Raw genomic sequence first — 16,740 nt, forward strand, 5'->3', positions numbered from 1 at the left:
AGACGGCACTTAACAACAACAATAATGTCTACTGGTGTAGTGCTATAGGATAAGCACTGGACTGCTAACTGCTAACGACAACAATTTATAGATACATACATTTGTCTTTTAACTATAGTTACAGATATAGTCGCTGTTGTTAAGTGCCGTTGAGTCAATTCTGACTCATACTGCTATTGGATAAATGTTGGACTGCTAACCACAAGGTGTACAGTTTAAACCACCAGCTTCTCCCTGGAAACCCTATACAGGGTTGCTATGAGTCAGAACTGACTCAATGGCACTCAATAACAACAGTAACATGGTGGCTAAAGCATTTGGCTGCTAACCAGAATATTGATTGGTTCAAACCCACCAGCTACTCTTCAAGAGAAAGATGTATCACTCTGCTTATGTAAAGATTTACAGCCTTGGAAACCCTATGGGCAGTTCCACTCTGTCCTAGAGAGCCACCATGAGTCACCATTGACTTAACAACAACAGGTTTGGTTTGGTTTGACAGCATTTCAGTGGTGGGATTTGATGTCATAGGTTTAGCTTCATGACGGGAATGTAAGGTCTGAAAATCCCAGGAAGGTAGGAAAACTCCTTGAAGCTAGTATAAAGTCAGCTGCCTACTCACACCTGGAGCACAATCATTGTGTTAGTCTCTAGGGGACCAATAGGTGCTGCTCTCCCCAACGTGCCTGACCACCCCACCACCCCTTTACTAGGCCTGCAATTCCCTCTATTAATGACTGGAGTGGACAAAAAGTCATAGGCTCCAAGACCTGTTAAACATACAGAGTATCCTGGAGGAGTGTGAAGACTGGGAGGGGCCTCCAGCCTTTTCCCAGGCTCCTTTGTAAAGGGGTGGTAGCCAGACTGAGAGCTAGGGAGGCAAGGTAAATTCCTTTCTTTGGAGGTGAACCATCTAAGGACCAGTAATAAGATGGTGCAAAAAGGCTGCCCAGGTGCTCCAGGATGGTCCCTGAGCCATGAGCAACTGAGAGACACCACCACACCAGCCAGTAAACATTGCCTAGCCATGAGCTGCTGGGAGGCAAACTGCCCAGGCTTCAGGGTGTGTAAGGAGCCAACGCCCTAACAGCCACATTCAGCCATATGGGGAGGGTCCAAATATGTGATTCCTCAAACTCACCCAAGATCCAACAAAAGGTGTGCTTGTATTTAGAGATTTAAAAAACCAACATTAGTGCTACAACCTGATCAACTGGATCCTTGATTATGGTTGAGGCTGCTCAAAATTTCAACCAAATAGAAAAGGATTCAGGATAAAGCATGTGTCCTCAGTACACTGGGCTGATAGGGATGGGGAAATTAGTCTTCGGCTATCAAAATTGCGGGGCTATCAAGGCACAAAGTGGCTGATTTACAAGCTTTCATGAGGGTGCTTAGTGTCAGAACATGGGGAGTAAGACACAAACCAGAATAATTTCCCTCCTGTCCAGATGGATCTGGTAATGTGGGGGATAGGATTTTATGATACAATTGTGAGCTTAATGGTGATTGTCACAATTGTAAATATAGAAGAGGTACAACTAAAAGGGGGAGCAGTTAATCTGTCATCTCAGGAACAGGGGACCCTAGGACAATCAAGAGGAAAGAACATGAGAGAGGCGAGGGATCCTGACCTGAAAAGTGACAACAGAGATAGTGGCGGAGGCGATGGCGCAGAGAGACAGAACAGCAGTGGACGTTAGACCCACAGACTGAGAAATGCAGTGTGCCTGCAGGCAGGAGACTGCTTGCAAAATGTGACCTCTGAGCATTAAAACAAATACATATTTGCAATGTGGTATACCGAAAAAAAAAAAAAGTAATAGAGGTAAATACTGATGGCTAAGGGAGCATGGAGGGTATTGTAATCATTACAATGATCTGTTGAATGTAAAAATGATGATCTGTCCTGTACAACTTCACTCACTCAATCAATACACAATAAAAGCTTAAAAATACATCAACAAACCAACAGCAAATCTAATCTGTCATTGAGTTGATTCCGACTCATAGAGACCTTGTGTAGGGTTTCCGAGGCTGAAAATCTTTACAGGAGCAGAAAGTCTCCTCTTTCTCCTGAGAAACAGCTGGTGGGTTTACATTGCCAACCTTGGGGTTAGCAACCCGGTCTACAGGACCACCAGGGTTCCTGGTTAGAGCGATGAAAACCTTAAATGTCAAATCCCCAATAAGTCAAGACCCAAGGAGACCTCTCTGGAATCGGCAGGCAGCACGTTTCTACAGAGAACAGCCCTGGCTGCAATCGCAGAACTTCGCTTGCTGGAAGTATGGGAAGCTCCCTCTCAAGGTCGTGTCTCGCCCTTGATTTCTGTGATCTGTTCTTTGAGGAAGAGGAACAATTACTACTAAGAAGGTGAAGGGGGGAAAAGAAAAGGAGAAAAGAAAAATCCAGCAGGATCTATTATCTATTCTGTTACCCCATGACACATGGGGGAGGCGAATGAGCACCAAATTCATTTCTAAAGTCTGTCTGGAAGAGCTTAGCTTTCCTTTGAGACTGAAGGTAACTGCTAGGTCTCTGCTTCAACTCCTTAAACTTCTCTACTCTTGAGTAGATTATTCCCATAGTTTCAGAAGAAGATTAAAAAAAAAAAACACACACCAAAAGCCCTTTGTGTGACCTCTGGTAAAAACTACTTTTATTTTCACTGACTTAACCATGCAGGGTAGACAAAGAGGAAGGACCCTGGAGAAATGCAGAAGTAGAGACTCCAGTTTCCATGGGACCTACTGTGGTGGGAGACAATGGGGGTCCCACCATGCCAGACAGTACATGACAACAGTCCACCCACCCAACATCTAGGCAATAGGGTGAAAAGGCAGAGATAAGGTGTGTTTTTCTTTTCTTCTCCTTGTATTTTTACAGAAGAGGGTGTTCTTGGAAACAGGATAAAGAGTGGTGTGGGCATGGTTTTCATTCCTCTGAAGAGAAATCGGTGTGATTTCTCATCAAGTGGTCAGGAAATGGCTGTTCCCCATTTTCCGGGCAGTGTGGTGAGACACTGCTGGGGCTGAGACGAGACTACACATAGTGGGCTCTTGCCCCTCTTGCAACCACAAGTCCACACTTGTCCTGCCGATGTTGTGCTTCTTTGATGTTGTGTCTGCTCCTTACAGGAGCTCTCTCTCCTAGAAGCCTCTAAAGTCTGTCTGATGCCCAGTGAAGCTTTAGGACACCTTGCAGACTTGCTCTCAGAGCTCAGAGTAAGAGAAACAAAGAAAACGCTACTGATCTTCTCACATGAAAACCCTCCCCTTTAGGGAGCCCCACTCAGTCTCCTCAGCTCCATCACAGCCCCCTACACAGTGTGGAGAGAGCTCCAAGAGTGCCCGGTGGGGGATGGATTTTCCTCATTAGTCTCCAGGTTCTCAGAGCCAGTGTTCTGCCTGGCACAGGAGACCCAACTTATGGCATTCTGTAAGGAGGCAAAGGGCAGGCAGGCAGTAAGGAAAGATGTGGGGATGGATATGGGTTAGCACAACATTACTGAGATTCTGTCAGGCACACAGCTGCGTGATTAATATGAATTAGCTCATTTTAGGGTTCCTGGTGGAGCACTGTAGGATCAGCACTGGACTGTGAACCAAAAGGTCAGTGGTTCAAACCCATCAGCTGTTCCTCGGAAACCCTGTACAGGGTCGCTATGGGTCGGAACTCACTCAGTGGCACTTAACAACAACAAGAGCAAGGTCATTTAAATCCTGACAACAATGCAATGACATATTTCTTCTTATTATTATTATCCCCATTTTTCAAATGAGGAAACTAGTCTTAAAGAGGTTAGGTTATACAAGCAGGTAGTGAGCTTCCTTCTTGCCCTCCAAGGTGGAATGAAAGGCGATTCAGGGCAGTGGTTACAAGTATGGACTCCCTTTAGTAGCCGAGACGCTGCAGGTAAGTGACTTAGTCTCTGTGCTTCTCAGTTTCCCTCACCTTCAACAGAGTCACAAGGCTAATATTCTTATCTTAGAAACATTTTGAGAATGAAATAATATTCAGTATCAGAGGCTGGCTGGTCTGCCATCTGTTTTTGTAAGCAAAGTGTTAATGGAGCCCAGTCATGCTTGTTGGTTTACATAAAATCTATAGCCCCTTTCAAGCTAAAAACAACAGAGCTGAAAAGTTACCACAGAGACCAACATGGCCTACAAAGCTCAAAATACTCATTCTATGGCCCTTTACAGAAAATGTTTGTTGACCCCTGCCATACATAAAAAGGTCCTGGTGCAGCGCTGTACAAAAGCACTGGACTGTCAACACAAGGTTGGTGGTTCATGCCCAACAACTGCTCCTCAGTAACCTATACAGGGTTACTGTGAGTCAGAACTTAGTCCATGGCACCTAACAACCACAACGAATCCATAAAAAGCTTATAAATGTGATACACTGTTGCTGCTAAATGCAGTTAAGTCAGTTCTGATTCATAGAGATCCTGTGATGGGTACATGTTATTGTTTTTGTTAGGTGCTGTCGAACAGATTCTGACTCATAGCAATCCTGTTTGGGTTTCCCAGGAGTAGCTGGTGGGTTTGAACCACTGACCTTATAATTGAAGTCTAGCTCAAAAGCTATAGCGCCACAGCGGAATCAATAGAGTACATAGCAAGTACTATGAATCAAAACAAATCAGTCAACCTCACCTCATGGTGATGATGACCTCTATGTATTTCAGACCAGAACTGGGTTTCTATGGTTATGATCTTCTAGAAATAAACTGGCAGGCTTTTCTTCCAATGTGATTGTGAGTGGTTTCAAACTGTCAACCTTTCCATTAGTAGCTGAGTGCTTAACCATTTGTGCCACCCAGGGACTACTATAAGGAATGTTATTTTTATTATTAAGCCTTTGTCCCAAGCCCCTCCATCAACATTCCTCACATAGCCAGGCACCTCTGGACTGGAAGGATCAATGGGAACTAGATGGGCATGGTTCAAGTCGGCTCCCACTGAACTTACAATCTAATGGAGGAGACAAAGAATTAAGCAAATAAACAAGGTTGTTACAGGTTGGGTTAAATTCTTTGAAGGATGTTGAGATAGACATTGTAGGGGATGGAGGAGGCCTCAGTGGATGCTGAGATAGACATTGTAGGGGATGGAGGGGTGGTGATATCTAAACAGCAACCTGAAGGATGAGAAGGAGCAAGTGTGAGAAGCTGCAGGAAGAGCATTCCAGGAAGAGGGGACAAGGGGAGTTCCTGGAAAGGGCTTGCCATGTTTCAGAAACGAGAAGGGGGCTATTGTTGCTTAAGCGTAGTGGATAAGAGGAAGGAAGAGTAGACGCAGATAAGGCAGGAGCCAGGCCACACAAGACCTTGTGACCTATAAGAAGGTACCTGGATTTATTCTAACAGCAGAGCAATGGAGAGTTTTTAAGCAACTAATGGCGGGATGGGAGTCCTGGTGTGGAGCAGTGGGTTAACACGTTGGACTGCAAAGTTGGTTTGAACTGCAAGGTTGGTGGTTCAAGCTCACCAGTCGCTCCTCAGAAACCCTATACAGGGTTGCTATGGATCTGAACTGCCTCAAAGAACTTAACAATACCAAATGGCAGTATGTGCTTTGTAACCTAAAAAGAGACCCCTGGCTGCTGGATGGAGAATGGACTGAAAAGAATCTGGAGGTGGATGCAGGTATAGGTGGAGATGTAGCAGTTGGGGAGAGATGGCGGGAAATAAAGCAGAAGGGGGATATGAGGTGCATTTTCACAGTAGAACAAGAGGGTTTGGTGGTGAAATGAAAGGCTTGAAGGCACAGGCGGAATCAAGGCTTCCGCCCAGATTTGGGTCTCAGCACCTGGGCAGACAGAGGTGGTACTATTTACTGAGATAGGAAAAGTGATATTGAAGGGAGGAAAATCAGGAGTTGTTTAGGACCACAGGGAGAAAGTCTAATTTCTTTTCCTCAAGCCAACTACCTCGTTCCTCTAGAAACTCCCCATTCTTTCTTATTGTTGTTAAGTACTGTGGAGTCGATTCTGACTCATAGTGACCCTCCTGTACAGGATTTCCGAGGCTGTAAATTTTTACAGGAGCAGAAAGCCTCATCTTTCTCCTGTGGAACAGCTGGTAGTTTTGAACTGTTGACCTTGTGGTTTGCAGCCCGATTCGTAACCACTACGCTACCAGAGATCCCCATTCTTTACTATGCTCATTTTATGTTTTAATTTGTTCTCTCACCCACCGCTACTGTAACTGGACGTAACCCTTACCCCATGGGCCCCATGAGGGGGATTTGTAACTACAGTCTGGCTCAATGAGTCAAGTCATCTCCCTGCCCCTTCTTCATCTCCAACTACAGTGAGTATGGTAAGATTCAGCTATAAGCTTATGTGTGGGCACAGTGCACTGCTGACTTATACTCACTTGTATTCAACAAGTTGTGCATTTGTCTGTGTGTTCCTCAGGCACCCACGCACTAGCTTTCATCAGACACTCCCTGCCCCCAACACAGGCACTGCTTCCTCTCTAGAACCCTCCCCAACTTCACCCACAGCTGCCTGCCTGCTACCCTTTCCTTTATTCCCTGTTACCTGCTCACTCCACCCAACGCATTCTCTTGATTGCATGATTACATTAGGAGATCTACCATTAAACCTTTATTCAGTCATTTTAACAGAAGTATTTTTAAATTTAGGAGTCCTGGTGTGGTGCTGTAGGATAATGCACTGGGCAGCAAAGTTGGTTTGAACTGCAAGGTCGGTGGTTCAAACTCAGCAGCCGCTCCTCGCAAACCTTATACAGGGTCACTATGGGTCGGAATCGACTCAAAGTCACTTAACAACATGAATCAGAATGGATTCAACATTTTAAAAATTTATATGGTGAAAATATACAGCAAAACTTTCACTGATTTACCAATTTTTACAAGCAGCCAATCAGTGTGAAAAGTATTCTTCTGCTGCGGATCTACCATGTATATACAGACATGCTTCCTGGCCCCTCAAGCTCTAGGCCACTTCACCATGTGTCTGGCCACCTGCACCCTCCACCCCCTGTCATGCCTGGCTCCAGAGCAGTTCCAGACAGAAACACTCATTTCAGATGTGCCCTTCCTCAGGTCGCCCATGGGTACCTCCCTGCAACCTGGGGAGGGGGACCAGCCTCTTGGATGTCAGTGCAGTAGGAGAAACTCACAGCCAACAAGCCTATTCTCAACCCTGTAGGGCAGAGTAGAACTGCCCCACAGCTTAACAAACTCTGTTTCCAAGTTTCCAAACTTGAAAACTCTGCCCCACAGAGCTTCCGAGGCTGTCATCTTTATTGGGCTGCTAACCACAAGGTTGCAGGTTCATATCCACGACTCACTCTTTGGGAGAAAGATGAGGCTGTCTGCTCCCATAAAGATTTAGTCTCGGAATCTCTACACAGGGTCAATATTTGTCAGAATCCATTTGACGGCAGTGGGTAGCGGTGGGGATTTCATGGAAGCAGATTGCCTCATCGTTCTCTCACAGAGGGGCTGGTGGAATCGAACAGCTAACCTTTCAGTCAGTAGCCCAACACCTAACTCACTGCACCAGCAGGGCTCCTTAGCAGAGCCTAGTATGCTAGTTTATAATAGTATACCAGTGTGAAGCATAGTATACTAGTTTTGTAAGTCAAAAATTGGATTTGCCACTAGTCTCTCTGAAGTCTTTGTTCTACCACCTTTTATGTGGCATGTGACATTTCCTTCTTGGGATTCCCTGTTCCCTGAGCCCTGTGGAAACTGTACTTTTTGGTTCTCCCAACTCCTGACCAAACCTCCAGGAGATCCCTTCTTAGCACCTCAGTCTGTGCAGCGCCCTGTGGAGGCCAGGTTAGCCTGCGGCCACAGCTCCGAATCTCAGCAGCTCTGAGGTTACCTCCTCTCCAGTTAGGCTGGATCTTAAAGGGTAGGAAGGGTTCCCCACTTCATCCCATTACATACGGGGCCATTTTCTCTGTTCCTCTCCCTTCTGAGCCATCCTGTTTACTCACACAGACAGAGAGGCAGAGTGCACTCACTCTGAAAGCGAATGAGAGTCCAGTGGCCTAGAAGCAAGAGGATACGGAAGCTTGGACACACAGTCAGTAAACAGCTCAGATGCAGCTTGGAATTCAGAAGCTGTTTCAAGAGAGTTCCTAGGTGATGCAAACTGTTAAGGTGCCTCACAGGAAAGGCCTGGAAATTTACCTATGAAAAGTCAGCCTAACCCCACACCCTCTGACACACACATGGGTTTGCTATGAATTGGAATCGACTCAATGTTAATTTTGGTTCTTTGTTTTGTTTTGAAGAAAGGACTGGGCTTGCTCTTGTCTAGATCTACCCTCTGTGGCCTAAGGGTGTTGAGGAAAAGGAAGACCTGAGACCACCCTAGACAGGCCACAGACATTGATGATGAGCATTCAGAAAAGCTTGGCTCGACCTTTTGGTTATGTTTAGCCATCAAAGGCCAACACTATTCTAGCTCTGCATCCACAGCTGCCTCTGCTTTAGGGCTTAATCTCCACAGCTGACCACAGGCACTGGTGACATACTAGCAACAGCTAACTGCAGGGCTGGGAAAGTCTATGCCTGGGACAATCCCCTCCTGACCTACAGTGACCTAGGGGCCAGAGGCAGGGGAGAGACTTCCTGAGCTCTGTACCATCCTAAGCCAACACATCCCGGATGCCCAGCATAAGAGTGAGCATCCCAGGGTCCGGATCACGGACTGTAGTGCTTGATCAGGAGACAGAAGAGTGAGAGTAGGTGAGAGCACAGAGAGGAGACTCAGGGAAGCAGGTTTCCCTCCCACCACCGAGCCAGTTAGCTCTAGCAGAACAGGAAGGAGCAGCAAGCCAGCCAAGGATCTCACTTAGCCTTTTTAAAGTAGTGAAACTCTTCAGACCAAATCTCTCATGCCGAAGGATCAATAATTAAAAAGGTGCACAGTGGCGGTGCTGTGGTTGAAGCAGGGCCTGGTGGGCCTCCCCCTCTCTACCCCTCTGACAGCTCTTGTGAGTAATCCTAGGGTTCCACAGTTTCATTTTCAACTTGTTAATAATAATGACAATGCTAATATCTGAAATGTATTCAGGGAGTCCCGGTGTAGTATAAGTACAAATGGCTAATGCACTCAATAGCTAACCCAGAGCTTAGTGGTTCAAGTTCACCCAGAGGCTCCTCAGAAAGAAGACCTGGTAATCTACTTCTGAAAAAAATCCACCATGGAAAACTCTACGGAGCACAGTACTACCCCAGCACACCCTGGCTCCTCATGAGTCTGAGTTAACTGGATACCAACTGGTTTAAAAGAGTCAATACTTAGCACTTTTACAAACAATACTCCACCCAGTCCTCACAATAACCCTGTGCTGATTGTTGTTGTTAAGTATCTTCAAGTTGCTTTCAACTCGTAGCTACCCTAGATAGGATTTCCAAGGGGCAGTTGGTGAGTTTGAACCACTGACATGGTGGTTTAAACTGACCTTTTACTTGAGTGCATGCATTACTGTGCAGCGCCACACCAGGGCTATCACCACATTTTTGATGCTGTTATTATGCAACTTGCCCCAAATACACAACTAGCACAGGATGGACCAGGAATTTGAATCTAGAGTTTCTGACTCCTAGTCCATGCTCATTGCATGGCTGGGAAAAAACACAAGGCCATACTAACCCTAAAGGAAGCCTTAGGTCTTGATGAGAAGCAGTATTATCTGGTGGGTAGAGGTTAGCTCTGGAGCCAGACTGCTGGGGTCCAGTCCCTTCTGCCTCTCACTTACCTGTGCCTCCTTTTCCTTATCTAGAAAATAGGACAGTAATAGTACCTGCCTCAAAGACTTGGAGCTAAGAATTAATCCATGTAAATTATTAGTACAATGTGACTGGCACATAAACTAACATTGTCCACTTAGGTCCTTCCCTCCTACAGTTGCCATCGAGTTGATGGCATCCACAAGTGTGCACAGTAGAACTGAGCTCCATAAGGTTTTCAATGGCTATGATCTTTTGGAAGTAGATCACCAAGCCCTTCTTCTGAGGTACCTCTAAGTAGATTCAAATTGCCAACCTTCTGTTAGGAGCCAAGCACTTAAAAAGTTTTCACTTGGCTAACTCAGGGATCGCCTTCCTTCCTTTTGTTGTTGTTAAGTGCCATCAAGTTGATTCCAACTCACAGAGACCCTGTAAAGGGTTTCTGAGGAGCAGCTGGTGGGTTTGAACCACCCACCTTGTGGTTCACAGTCCAGTGCTTACTTCCTAGTCAGCATTTTTCAGTGGTCCACTAAAGCTCAGCAAAAAATGCTGGTTTGCATATCTTACTTCAGAAAAACAGACGATTGTTTTGAGGGTCTGTTTATTACAATCGTTTAGCCTCCGTTACTAGATATACTTCGGACATATTGTCAGGAGGGACCAGTCGCTGAAGAAGGATATCATGTTTGGTAAGGTGGAGGGTCAGAGTAAAAGAGGAAGGCCCCCAGCAAGATGGATTGGCCAAGTGCCAGCATCAATGGGCTCAAGCGTGGCAACAATTGTCAGGTTGGCCTAGGATCAGGCAATGTTTTGTTCTATTGTGCATGAGGTTGCTATGAGTTGGTACCAACTCGAGGGCCCCTAACAACAAACAACAACTAAATATACTTCTGAGTCCAGGTCTCTCTGCTGCAGCACCTAGAACTCTGCTTTTTTTAAAAACAAGCTCCCCAGCTAGATTCTATAGACCATTATACTGTGAGAGCATGAATGGGCATGCCAGCTTCTACCTGCTCCCCTTCACTGGTCACTCCTCATCTAGCATCTCTTTGCACTCCCAGGCTTGGTGCAGGGATGTCTACCCTCTCTCATTTTCTTGGTAATCTACTGCCTCGTGGTCTTAATAAATGTCATCTATTTGTACCTCTCTCCTGAATTCAAGACTTTCTGATTACCTAGTCCATTCCTCCACACGCTTGTTTAATAGTCTTGCCAGTATTCTTATAAAATGGTACCACCAATCACCCTGCAAGGAGCCCTAGTGGTACAGCACCGTTAAAGCACTCAGCTATTAGCCAGAAGGTTGGCAGTTTGAACCCACTAGCCACTCCAAGGTCTAAAGATGAGGCACTCTGCTTCTATAAAGATGATGCTGTTGTTGTAAAGTGCCTTTGAGTTGGTTCCAACTCATAGCGACCCTGTATAGAGTTTCCAAAAATGGCTGGTGAATTTGAAACCACTGACCTTGCAGTTCAATCACGGTGAACTCTGTTAACAATCATTAGGCTAACAACATGAAGATGACAGCCTTGAGAAACCCTTTAGAGACAGTTCTATTCTGTCCCATAGGGTTGCTAGGGAGCAGAAATGACTCAAGGGCAACTGGTTTATCACCCTGTTTCTCAAATCACAAGTTGTGGAGTCAACTTTGGCTTTCTCTCTCATTATTGGTGAAAACATACACACCAAAACATACACTTGTTCACTAGCTTCCACATGTGCAGCTCAGTTACAAAGGTTACATACCTCGTTACTGTGTGTCACTATTCTCACCATGGCTACCCACATTATTTCAACCCAGACTCTATGCCTCTTAAAGTTCTCATCTCTGCTTTAGGGTTGCTGTTGTCAATTCAATCCCATACGATAACATCTTTAAAAAGCACAACCCTCAAGACAAATACTTTACCAATTGAGCTAAACTGTTGTTTCGTTCAAAAAAGACCTCACATGATTATCAGCTCAAGGCTTGTAAACTGTTCCAGGCAAAAAAGATTCAGAAGTTTACCTAGTCCCTGCAAATTCATTAAGTTTGGTTTCTGTGCCTCAGTTCCTGTCTTACTGTCTATCCAACACCAAATTTTAGTGGATCTTCCTTCAAAACATGTCCCAAATCCAATCACTCTGAACCCCTGTGGTCTAACTACCATCGTCTCTTTCCTAGTTTAACATTCGTTTCCTAATTTCCCTGTGACTTTGTTATCCAGTGCTGCTATAACAGAAATACCACAAACGGATGGATTTTGCTACCTGAAATTTGTTCTCTCACAGTTTGGGAGACTAGATGTCCAAATTCAGAGTGCTGGCTTTTGGTTGGCTCTGGGGAAAGGTCCTTGTTTTCTTTCAGCATCTGTAGGCCCAGTGCTCTTTGGAGATCTCCATGCATCTTAGCATCAATCTTCCCCTGGATCCAGGAGCTTTGCAATGCAGGGAACCCAGATCCAAGATGCACTCCACTCTCGCTCTTCTATCTTGGTGGTAGTAGGTAGTTTCCTTCTCTGCCGAAGTCTCTCTTCTTTTATCTCTTATAAGATAAAAGATGCTGAGTAGCACTGACTTGGGAATCTTCCAGAAATCAGATCAGGGTGATGGTGGGATTAAGTAAAGGTGGTGATAAACCTGTATTGGTTTATCATCACGTCATGGGGGCTAGCTACGTCTCAGCTGTCAAAACACTGAGAATCCGAGCCCAGACAAGTTGACACAAAACCTGGACTATCACACTCTGTTTCTGCCCTTTGCTCCTCTAAGCTGTTCACAGTCCAGCAGCCAGAGTGATCCTTTTCCAAGAGAAGTCAGGCCATGTCACTCCTTTGCTCCAATGGCCCTGTCTCAATCAGGGTAAAAGCCAGAGGACAGGGTCCTAGTGGTTTGTCCTGCCCTGCTTTTTGTCCTTATTTCCTACTATGTTCTCTTTTGTTCCCCGCAATCTAGTCACAGTGACCAGGTTTTTTCTCTAAAAAGCAGAAGTGATACTGTTTCTCTTGCCTGGTGTGCTCTTCATCCTGATACCTGCATGGCTTGTTCCCTTACTTCTGGCATCTCCTTAAATGTTACCTCACAAACATGGCCTTCACTGACATCCCTACATGTAAACACAGCATCCCTAGCACCTCATCCCCTGCTGTATTTTTCTCCAAAGCATTTATTGCCATCTAACCCATTGTATTGAGTGTTAAATTACAAAAATACCAGTTTGAGGACTAATGTGTACCTGATTCAAGCCATGGTATTTATAAACTCATATGCATGTGAAAGTTGGACAATGAATAAGGAAGACCATAGAAAAACTGATGCATTTGACTTATGGTGTTATAGAAGTTGTAGAATAATGTTGAAGGTACCATGGACTTCCAGAAAAATAAACAAATCTGTGTTGGAAGTAGTACAGCCAGAATGTTCCTTGGAGGCCAGGATGACGAGACTTTGTCTTTCATACTTTGGACATGTTATTTGGAGGGACCAGGCCCTGGAGATAAGGGTAAAGTGGAGGGTCAGTGAAAAGAGGAAGACCCCCAACGACATGGAATGGCACAGTGGCAGTAACAATAGGCTGAAGGGCAACTATTGTGACTATGTCACAGGGCTGGGCAGTGTTTCGGTTTGTTGTTCATAAAGTCATTGTAAGTTGAAACTGACTCAATGACACCAAACAATAATAACAAGTCTACAGAACTAAGTATGCTTACTTTTTTATTGTCTTCTCTCCTAGAATTCCAGCGCCACGAAATCAGGGATTTGTCTCTGAGAATGGTACAGTGACCAGCACTCAATAAACACTCAGTGAAAGAATGAATGGCTCTCTTTGTGGTTGTCTAGCAGAAGCAGGACAGCCTCTCTCCACCGAACATGTTTCCTAGTGCCTAAAATTTTCACTTCACCTGTTTGTTGTCCTGAAATTCCATCAGGTACAGTTAGGGAGGAGACAGTGCTGGCTCAGTGGTAGAATTCTTGACTTCCATGTAGGAGACTTAAGTTTGATCTCTGGCCAATATATGTCATCTGCATTAACCACCTATCTTACCTGTCAGTGGAGGCTTGTGTGTTTCTATATCACTTTTAGAAATGCTTTAGGCAGAGCTTCCAGACTAAAATACACTAAGAAAGAAGACCTGATTTTACTTACAAAAATCAGCCAGTGCAAATCCATTGGATGACAAGGTTCCTATCCCCAATAAATCACAGGGTTGGTGCACGACCAGGCAGCATTTTGTTCCACTGCGCATGGAGTTGCCATGAGAAGGGAACCACCTCTACAGAAGCTTGGAAACCCTACACAAGGTCGCCATGGGTTAGAATCGACTCGACAGCACTTCACAACAACAACAGAGGACAAAGCTGGCTAATGATGGTTGACTTGGGATGGGGACAGGGACAGGGATCTAGTCATATGGGGATGAACTTTGAAATAAAAGTATTCCTGAAAGAGTGAGAGGCTTGTTGTTGACGGCAGCACACTTCATGGCCACCCTCCGCACAACAGAACAAAACACTGCCCAGTCCCGTGCCATCCTCACAATTATTATTACATTTGAGTCTATTACTGCTGCCACTCTGTCAATCCATTTCGTTGAGGGTCTTCCTCTTTTTGGCTAACCCTCTACTTTTCCTTCTCCAGGAACTGGTCCCTCCTGATAACATGTCCAAAGTATGAAGAAATGAAATCTTGCCATTCTGGCTTCTAAAGAGCATTCTGGTTGTATTTCTTCCAACTCTGATTTGTTTGTTCTTTTAGCAGTTCTTGGTACTTTAAATATTATTTGTCAACACCATGATTGAAATGCATTGATTCTTGTTTGGTTTTTCTTGTTCATTGTCAACTTTCATATGCATATGAGGCTATTGAAAATACCATGGGTTGGGTGAGGTGCACCTCAGTCCTCAGACTGTTATCTTTGCTTGTTAGCACTTTAAAGAGGTCTTTTGCAGCAGATTTGCCTAATGCAGTACATTATTTAATTTCTTGACTGCTGCCTCCATGAGTGTTGATTGTGGATCTAAACAAAAGGAAATCTTTGACAAGTTCAATCTTTGCTCCATTTATCATGATGTTATTTACTGGTCCAATTGTAGGGACTTTTGCTCTTTTTACATGAAGGTGCAATCCATACTGAAGGCTGTAGTCTTTGATCTTCATCAGTATTTTAAGTCCTTTTCATTTGAATAAGTAAGGTTGTATCATCTGCATATCACAGCTAGTTAGTGAGTCTTCCTCCAATCCTGATGCCATGCTCTTTTTCATAAAATCCAGCTTCACGAATTACTTGCTCTGCATACAGATTGAATAATTATGGTGAAAAGATCATACTGGTGGACACCTTTTCTGATTTTAAACCATTCAGTATCTCCTTGCTCTTGTCTAACAACTGCTTCTTGGTCTAAGTACAGGCTCCTTTGGGCACAATTAAGCATTCTGGAATACCCATTCTTTGCAATGCTGTCCATAATTTGTCAGGATCCACACAGTCCAAAGCCTTTGCATAGTCAATATAACACTAATAAACATTTTTCTGGTATTCTCTACTTTCAGCTATACTTCTGACATCAAAAACTACAGCCCTTGTTACCTGTCCTCTTCTGAATCTGGCTTGAATTTGTGGCAGTTCCTTATCGATGTACTGTTGCAACCATTTTTGAAGTATCTTCAGCAAAATTTAACTTGCATGTGATGTTAATGATATTGTTCGCATTCTGTTGGATCACCTTTCTTTGGAATGGGTACAAATATGGATCTCTGCCAAATGGGTTCACCAGGTAACTGCCTTCCAACTTTCTTAGCATAGAGAAATGAGTGTCTCCACTGCTTAATCACTTTGTTGAAAGTTTTCAATTTGTATTCCGTCAATTTCTAAAGCCTTCTTTTTGGCCTAACTAGTTGCCGACGCTTTCAATGCAGTTTGGACGTCTTTCTTCAGTACCATTGGTTCCAGATCATATGCTACTTCTTGAAATGGTTGAACGTTGACCATTTCTTTTCGGTACAGTGACTCTATATTTCTTCCACCTTCTTTTGATGCTCTCTGCATCATTCAGCATTTACCCATGTCCAAGAAGTCCTTCAATATTTCAAGTCTAGACTTGAGTTTTTTCTTCAGTTCTTTCAGCTTAAGAAATACCAAGCATGTTCTTCCCTCTCGGTTTTCTAACTCCAGATCTTTGCACATTTCACTATAATACTTGACTTTTTCTTCTTGAGCTGCCACTTGAAATTTTCTGTTAAACTCTTTTACTTCTTCATTTCTTCCATTTGCTCTAGCTAGTCTGTGCTCAAGAGCAAGTTTCAGAGTCTCTTTTCACATCCATTTCGGTCTTTTCTTTCTTTCCTTTCTCCTTAATGAATTGTTGCGTTCTTCATGAATGGTGTTCTAGGTGTCATCCCACAAATCTTATTCAGTCATTAGTGTCTAATGCATCAAACTTGTTCTTTAGATGGTCTCTAAGATACGTTCAAGGTCATATTTGTTTTAATTTTCTTTAGCTTCAACCTGAGCTTGCTTATGAGCCATTAATGATTTGTTCCAAAGTCTTCCCCGGCTTTGTTTTGGCTGATGATAGTAAATATCTCCATCTTTTCTTCCCACAGATGTTGTCAATGTGATTCCTATGTATTTCACCTAGTGAGGTCCATGTTGCCTTTTATGTTTTTTAAAAAGGTTATTATATTGTTTTTAAAAGGTATCTGCAAAGGAGTTAGGGCTTGATGGTGGCTAGGGTGGCGGTGCAGTGAGGTTCACCATCAGCAATACCACAGAATACCAGGCAAAGCAGATTCAGGGCAGAACTCCAAAACTCGGAACCACATAGATAGGAATATTTAAAAGGTTTGAAGACTTACAGCTAGTGGAACTTGTAGCAAAAGTAAGAAATCGTGTACTTTTGAATCTGCCGGGCTTGGAGGCTCAGAGCCGACAGCTTGGGCAAAACCAAATGGCAAGACCAAGCAGGGAACCTCGGAGCAAAGGTGGACAATACACTTTGTCGGTTTTGCTTTGTTCTGACTTTCTTTTTTTTTTT

This window comes from Chrysochloris asiatica, unplaced genomic scaffold (assembly GCF_000296735.1).
Source record: "Chrysochloris asiatica unplaced genomic scaffold, ChrAsi1.0 scaffold00009, whole genome shotgun sequence".
Classification (NCBI taxonomy): Eukaryota; Metazoa; Chordata; class Mammalia; order Afrosoricida; family Chrysochloridae; genus Chrysochloris; species Chrysochloris asiatica.